The following is a 9,232-nucleotide window of genomic DNA, read 5'->3' on the forward strand; positions in this document are numbered from 1 at the left end:
ACAACAGCTTTACTAAAGCTAAGAGCATTATGCCATAACAAAAGCATTAGAGCCAAATAGCTATACAATTCTTGCACGCTTGAAGAAAGCCTCTAAATCTTCAGCTGAAGGCATTTCTATACGCGATGAGGATGCATGTAGTGAACAACCCTCAGCAGGTATAATCCTACGCTTGACAGGTGCTGCAGGTGGAGCAGTGGTTGCTGGAATTCTACAGCACTCGTCAGTGGGAGTAACACACTCAGAAACATTAACACCCATCACATGGAAATCTCCAACCTCACTCGCTAAGGGAGGGGTGTTATCAAACAAACACCTCTCCCTCCACATAAGACCAGCAATGTGGTGAACTACTGCTTCCCCATAATTAGCATCTATAATCTCCAAGTGAAACCAATGGGCTAAAAAATGAATGGTTTTCTTAGCAACTTGTTGTTCAGCAATAACCATCTCATAACAGGGGTCACTAAAAAAAGAACTCCAAATTAGCCCCTGTTTTAGAACAGCTAACCATAATCCAGGAAATAAAACCATTACTATCAACTGAGACTGTCTCAAACGAAAACACTACAGCCCCTGTTTCCCTAACAACAACTGCTAAAAAAGCCACATAATCCACATAAACATGGGCTACTTTGTTAAAGGGCTTCTCATACACAAGTTCCCTTGAGAAAGGATGCAGAGCATTCTCTTTGTCAGGAGAAAGCACTCCACGTTCCTCAGCAAACAACCGACCAGCAAACTGGCACATCCCAACCCTAGCAGATGTGGAGTCGTCAACACATACACCATGATGACGTATCAGGTGTTGAACAGCTTTGTGCGCTGCCTTTTCACGTGATTCCTCCACTGACGTGGCATCCCCACCAACAAAATATACACAACCTGGCCCAACTGCTTGTTGGACACATACATAGGCACAGTTATGTCCAACAGGCCTGGTACCATAAACTGGCTTTGGTAAATGTAGGCATTCAGTTATCCGGACCAATAATGGTTGAAAAGGAATGCAAATTCTTTTCCTTTCAAGTGCCATAACCTGTAACTATAACAGGTACACTATAACAAGCATATACACAATGATCACCAGTATATAGATTACTAACGGAGAAACCCACACACACATTAGAGCAGTGTCCAAACACGTACAGGGTTTCCCAAAATAGCCAACCAAAAACACACTATAACACTACAGAAATATCCAAAATAGACAATAGGCTAACAAACTAAGCATAAAGTAAACACGTCACCTGTAACCAAGCATAATACCCAACATAATCGAAGCTCTTGATTACAATAACTGTATTTACGGCTAGATTATAAGAAAAAAACACTGTCATGGTAATCGTAACAACAATGACAAGAACCAAAGGCTATTCCTTTCCACTCAAAATCCTTCTAATGCATGAAATATTTCCCAGTAAACACACTACTTAATTAAAACAATCTACCGAGCAATAATTTCCGTAAACCATATATTGCTTTATAATTAGCAGACACACCAACACCTAAAATTAGAATATTCAAACTGCTATATAAAGTTCCTAAGAATTTCACTGTAACCACAATAGTACCCATTTCTATTAACTGACTGAGTAAATTAGAATATTAACTACAGCACTAAATCATGAGCACTGCCACATAAGCACGAACAGTTGCAACATATAAAAATCATTAATAACAAAAAATAACTACTTGCGATTGACTAAAAGCAGCAACAAGGGACTTCGATGATACACTGCAGCAACAACAAATAGCCACCCTAAACAACCATAAGCCAGTGTTAAATACTGCTAAGAAATTTCTGACACCAAAAACTCTTTAAATTACAACTCGGACACCAATCATCTTCATATACTCAAGAGGACAGCTAAAATATGTAACAAATCATACAACAATGTCCTACATTAAATCTAAATTCAGATACTGCTAGCTTTTGCACTTGTAAGAGTAAGAAATGTTCTCTGGAGCAAGTATTCTTAAGCAAAAGTCCAATAATAATCAGCATTAATAAATCTACATTCAAATACTGTTAGCTTTTGAACTTATAAGAGTAAGAAATGTTCTCTGGAGCAAGTATTCTTAAGCAAAAGTCCAATAATAATCAGCATTATTAATATATAGCCATAGATATTGGTAAATCCAGTATTCTCAGGCACAAGTCCAATATTAATAAGCAAAACTAACATAACCATAATGAACGAAACTCAAAAAGCTTGTTAACTTAGATACCTTGCTGAAAGCTAAATCTGTCAACCACAACGAAAAATTTACCCAACCCCTCAAATATATAGTTGTGTCCAAACCAACTCAGAAAAGGAAAACGCCTACCCCATAAAAGACAAACTAAATAGGCATATATAAAACAACCTAATTTTCCACCCCGAAATTAAGCATTCTAAACTGCAGACACTGCCAAGCACCCACCCCAATCCTCCCAGATAAGTCAACTGAAGACCTCAAACCCAAGAAAACACCATACCCCGAATAACAACCCCCCCCCCCCAATAATTCTATAATTCAATTAAGCTTAATTAATGTACTTTATTAGCTTCAACCAGGAAGCCTAAAATGTGTTGAAACTATCAATTATTATCCACGGACCTACTAAAATAAAAAATGCTTCACAAAAACCTTAATTACACCAAACAAAACTAAGCAAACACTATAAAGTTCTTACCCACAACGCAATCCACCATGAAAGCTGCCATCACCTCCACAACTCCCAAACAATTACCAATAGACGGCACCAAAACAAATTTCACATCAAATACAAACACCATAACTTTAAATGCCAACAACAACAAGCTTTAACAACGGTACACGTGGCACTAATCCAGAATGCACACAGACCACTTGTACTGTCCACAGACAACACACACTACCCCACACACTACAAAACGAAAACGGACAAAAGCGGCAAAAAAAAATTTAAACAGGAGCATTTCCAGAAGAGCTCTGTAGTTAAGCTACAGTAGAACTTCTCACTTTTATAAGGGTTATAGATAAAGACTAAACATAGTCATGTAAGTACTTGTCAGAATTGTTTCAATGTACAGGATTCACATATCAACTTTTATATAATCTATGTTGATGGATAATGAAAGTTATGCGATGAAATACATGGGGCCTTAAAAAAATCTAGGTATCGGAAGGAGGTCACTATGACACCCACAACGTCACACACTAGGCAGTCAACCAAAATTTCAATCCAATCAACCAAAAATTCTTACACACTAAAATCACACAACCAAATTAGCAACAAATGTTGTAGCAAAACAATAATAACACTGACAATACTAGGAAGAAACAATATCAATCAGCACATAAGAATTATACGTGGAAAACCCCTTCGACATGAAGGATAAAAATCACACCAATGTTTAAGGAGTCAACTCTAACTTCTCTTATTGATAAATTGAGGAAAAAAATTAATTTATAAAGATTCACAACCCACCAGCAACAACAGCAATAAGATGTCAAAATTAGAGAGTGAAAGGAGTATAATTCACCCAAATCACAACAGTTCTATCCAGAGACAATTTTGAACAAATTAGAGCTCAAAAGACAATCCAATTGTCCAAAATAGGCTCTTGATGTCAGAATTAAGTTGTTAAATTTGAGCACAATTTAACGGTTGAATTTTTGAAAGCAAGCGACTGAAAGTTATGTTGAAAAAATCTGAAATGGAAGCACTTTTGAAACCCTCACTTAGCTCTCTATTTTGTGTGTGAGTTTTATCTCACAACTAGCTTAGAAAAAAAAAAAACTATCATTGACATAACACAACTATAACATAGGTTGTGTTTAGTTTCTTCTTATTTTGCTAATATAAAATCAAACATAGCATATAACAAAGAACGATTAGACCATGAGTATATTAAAATTATGTATTACACCCAATGGGGTGGAATAAAAATCCCGTTTTAATGATATTTGGTTATTTTTTTCCCTAAGAAAAAAATTTAAAAAGTGCATACATAGATTAGAGCTTATAATAATTATAATGTTAAGCTATATTGTATACTCCCTTCATCCCATTATGTTCTTCGTATATACTATAATTAGGTGAGAAACCAATTAAAATATTAAAAAAATTCCCATTTTATATTAAAAAAGAGATTCTAATCAAAATATTAAGAACGTAAAAATTGCACCGAAACTTAAACTATTGTGCAGTTAATACACTTTGTAATAGTGGAAAACATAAATAAGTAATATATAATAAATAGCTGAAAATTAAAAAAAAATAAAAATAGAATAATGTTATATCTTTGTCCAAGAAATACTTCGTAAGTTATTAGTACTTAAGTGGGAAGATTTCTAATAAATTAATATTTTGAAATTTCCCAATGAAAAATATTGCAAGAACAAACTAATAATAATAATAATAATAATAATAATAATAATAATAATAATAATATGATAACAATCTATATATAAACTAAAATAACAACCGCTGATGTCATCATTACCTACGTGTCACTTTTTTATTTAATTTTTTCCCTCCAAAATGCAAGAATGATGTTATATTTTTTTTTCCTTTTAAAGCTATCCTATTTAACATAGCTTTAAAAATATATTCCATTTGAATTTTTAAATTTTAAATTGCATATTCATACTTAATTAGAAATTAGTTAGGAAAAATGAGAAAGTTATTTTCTTTCAATAAGTTTTAAAAGTCTATAATTCAATTCTTATTTTAAAAACGTGCATCGCACGGGATTAATCTAGTAAGAATAATAGCAATAATAAATTCATTGGTTTTTTTTTTTTTTAAATATTGTATCACAATTACCTTGTTTAAAATAATTCATATTAATAACTATAAAGAGTAAAATATATATATATATGTATTGTGGTATTTAAAGATATGGTGGGGTAATATTTATAAGATATAAAGTAGTAGATTTGGAAAATATTTTTTAACAAATAAAAAAAAGTATGTGAATAAAAAATAACATAATTATATGATTTGGTGAATATTTTGTGTATAAATATAATAGGTAACATTGGGTAGATTAAGAAATAAATATAAATATAAATAAATAAAATAAAAGGAAAGGGGGGATTTTGGAGAAAAAAACAACACCAGAAAGTGTCACGTGTCATATATGATGTCTGTTTTAGTATTATATAGTATATACTAGTTCTTTGCCCGAGCAACTCCGATATTCACATGAAAAAAAAATTATATTTATATATTATTATAAGTTTGTATTTTTTTTATAGATTGTGTATATTTTTAATATTTTATTTATTTAAATTTGTTGTTATTGTTTTATTATTTAGGCTGTATATCTTTTTTTTTTTTGGTTTAAATAAGGCTATATATCTTTTTTTCATCAATTATCCTTTTATTGTTTAAAAAAAAAGTTTTTGGTGGGAATTTTTTTAATGTAAACATGACACGTGTAATTCTAGAAAATTCCTGGTGATTACTATAGTATATAGTATTGATATTGATTGATTGATTGATTGATTGATATTGATATATTGATTGATTGATTGATTGATTGCTAAGTATTCTCTCGCGAGATAATTTCATAAGACTTCTCTTAGAAGCCACAAAACTCATGTCAAATATAGATCCAAAAATAAGACTCAATAAGTCCATAAAAAGAACCCATAATACGTGAGAAATATATTAATTAGTGAACACTAGACCCTAGTGTAGGGTCTACTACCTACACCCCCATGCAAAACGGTACCGTTTTACCATTTCTCCCACTAACTCCTCACTTCTCATATACTATCCACTTGCAAGTTGCTACAGTAACCATCTATACCCCACACACTACATTATTAAAAAAAAAAAAAATTGAACCACCATTCAAATTCTCTCTCTTCATTCTTTTCATTTTATTTCCCCATTTTCTCTCTCATCAAAATTTTCAATATTTGCAAATAAATTTCAGTAAAAAGTTATAATTCTCTATAATAGTCAAGCACAATGTCTAATACTACGTATATGAGACGAATTTACACAATCGCTGGAAAAAATACCAAAGCAAAGTCGAAAATCAAAATTGTAAGTGTTTTTGTTGATTTTTAAAATGAAAACACAAGTATAAATGTCCTACTTTTTTTTACTGGTTTTAGTTGCAATTGTGTTTTCATGAAAATAAAATAAACATCCAACTTGAAAATGTATCAACGTAAGTATGATGATATAATTTTACTTATTTTTGTAAAAAAAAAATGGGAAAAAAAAAGTAAATTTGTGGTGTGTTATTAGTTTATAAAATTGTTGGACTCAAAAAATTAAAAAAAAAAGAGTTTAATTGTCGCAAATTTCTGGATGATTTAATCTATTTCGCATGAGTATAGATTTGTAAATTTAGTTCGTAGTGGAAAGTTCTATTTTTTTTATGAATGTTCATTTTCAATTTGGTAAATGTTCATTTATATATTAGTACGATGTTATTCACATGTTAATAGATTCTTAATATAATTAATGTTCATTTATATATTAGCACATGATCATTCACATAGTAATGTTCGTTCTTTTTATATTTTGAAGTGGAAAATTCTTTGATAAATGTTCAATCACATAATATTATATGACCAAATACATATTAAGATACATTTATTAGAATTTTGATATATGATAAACATATTTTTGTATCTTTTTCAAATATTTGCTACAGATTTAATAAGGAATTTCAATTTGAGTGTGTGATTTCTTGTACTTCTCATGGAAGCGATTCTTACAATTACAATTGAGTTATATGATCGAGTTTGTGGTGTGCTCTTAAATTATTAAAATGTTCTAGATTTTGAAATGTAAATTGTAAATAATAGATATTCATTTCAGTTTTGAATTTCAATATTTGTCTTTTCTCATATGGATATATGATCAATCACATGCATATTGATAGTTTCAAAAGTTTATTCACGTATATATATTTCATGTTAGCTAATTAATATCTTTAATTTCATGGTCATTTGCAATATAATATATGTTCATTTATATAATAATAGATGATTATTTCTATATTGAATTACTTTAATCAGTATCATGTCGATTGTCGCGTCATACTCATCCGTGTTCATGTTATATATGAAAATTGGTTCATTTCAACACTAATTCTTGTTTAAATCCAATAGTTTATATATTTTATCTATTAGGTAAGAAATAAATCATGGATATAATGAGTTATACCACACAATAACAAGAAAAAAATTGAAGACGACAAAAAGAGGGAAATCAAGAAGGCATGGTGTCGCCAAACAACATGAATCAGTATCATCCATGAGCTTGAATTTTTCGAATTTGGATCAAGAAGCTTGCCGTGTTTGATATTATGTGTGGAGTTGTATTGTATATTTTGATATTCAATATATATTTCAATTTTTGATGATATACAAATTCACTCAGCTTAGATTTTATTAAGAAGAAACAATCCTTTTCTTTTTTTTTCTTGAGCCCTACATACTGCAACCAAATCCTTCAAAAATAAATATCTAGTGATCTAGGTAGTGCCTATTATATATATATATATATATATATATATATATATATATATATATATATATATATATATATATATATATATATATACAATGGTCATACCAAAGAAGAAATTTGTTCATTAACAAAAAACTAAATGTTCAAAATAACTTAAAGTTGTGATTGAGCATTGCCATTTTAAAACAATTGTCAATTATAAATCTTCAGCTAATTGGAAAAGAAATCACAATTAAGCTCCCATCATCCTTAAACAAATTTTATGTGATATTTTGTTCATTAATAAACAGCAATTTGTTCATTTTTATTTTGATACTTGTTCATTTTTCATATAGATAAATGTTTGTTCATAAATAGTAACACATATGTTCAAGGATTAATAATTCCTAAAAAAAAAATACTTTTCAAGCATTAATGAACCATTTTTATAACCCTCATTAGAACAAACAAATCTTTTCATCTGTATTGAATAATCTATTCGCCTCTTACTCTTCCCAACTCTAATTTCAAATCATTTTATAATTAAATACATATTAATTATACATTTCATAAGCTTTTGCATCAAATTTAAACTATTTTTCCACTAACTCAGACTGACTTCCTTCTTCAAAAGCAATATCATTCATTTTTCCCACTAAATAAAATACAAATGAAACAACGTTATAAACTTATAAATGAACAAAAACAGTAACAAAAATGTTCAATTACAATAATACATTTGATCATAAACAATTTTAAAAATGATCAATCATGAATACCTAGAACGAAGGTTCAATAACAAAACTGCACATAATCAAAATTTAAAATTTTAACATATAATATTATCAAAAACAAAACTGTATGCACAAATGATCATTTATCACCTTAAAAATGAACAAAATCAATTAATATATCACTAACAGATGTGCATATGATAAAACATAAATGATTATTTAGCATTGTAGATTTGATCACAAAAACAACAAAAAATAAAATAAATTAAAAGTATCAACGAGAAAAAAAATCTACGCATTTCTCTAACACAAGTTGAAAAAACAACAGCCAAAGAATGTTCATCATAATAAGCCATAACAACAATAAAATTTATGATCTCTCAAAAGGTAATTTTAATTATCCATTAGCGAACACGTAAGCTAGTTAACATATTATAATCACGAAATTAAAACTGCAAATATAAATCGAATAACAAAATGAAGATAAAAAATTGAAATATAAACAGAGTATAACACAAAAACAAGAACAGAGAATTGATAAACAAAAATAACCAAATTAAGATCCTAATAACTCACATTTATGAACAAATAAGTCTACAAATCCAATACCATATGAAAATACAACTTCACAATCACAATCGAAATCCGCAATCGAAAAATTATCCACTAATGAACAACGCAAAGTATCAAAATCAGAAGAAAAATTTAGTTAAAAAATTAGATGAAATTAGATGAATAATAGTGAAAGACAACCACAAGATAGAGAATATAGTTAGTAAAATCAGATGAAGATTAATTGAAGAGAGAGAAAAATGTAGGAGAGAGAATATAGGTAGTAAAATCATATACATAACTTTAATGATATGAAGAGAAAGTAATTAGAAAAAGAAAAAAAGTAATACTCTGTAAAAATATAGAAAAGAAAAGGGAAAAAAAAGAAGAAGATAATGGAACAAATAAGTTTACCATCAAAACAATACTGGAACAGCGATGAAACGACGTAGTTTCGAAGGGTGTAGGTAGAAGACCTTACACCCTGGTGTAGGGT

The sequence above is a fragment of the Chenopodium album genome, chromosome 15, assembly GCF_948465745.1.
Source record: "Chenopodium album chromosome 15, dcCheAlbu1.1, whole genome shotgun sequence".
In the NCBI taxonomy this organism is placed as follows: domain Eukaryota; kingdom Viridiplantae; phylum Streptophyta; class Magnoliopsida; order Caryophyllales; family Amaranthaceae; genus Chenopodium; species Chenopodium album.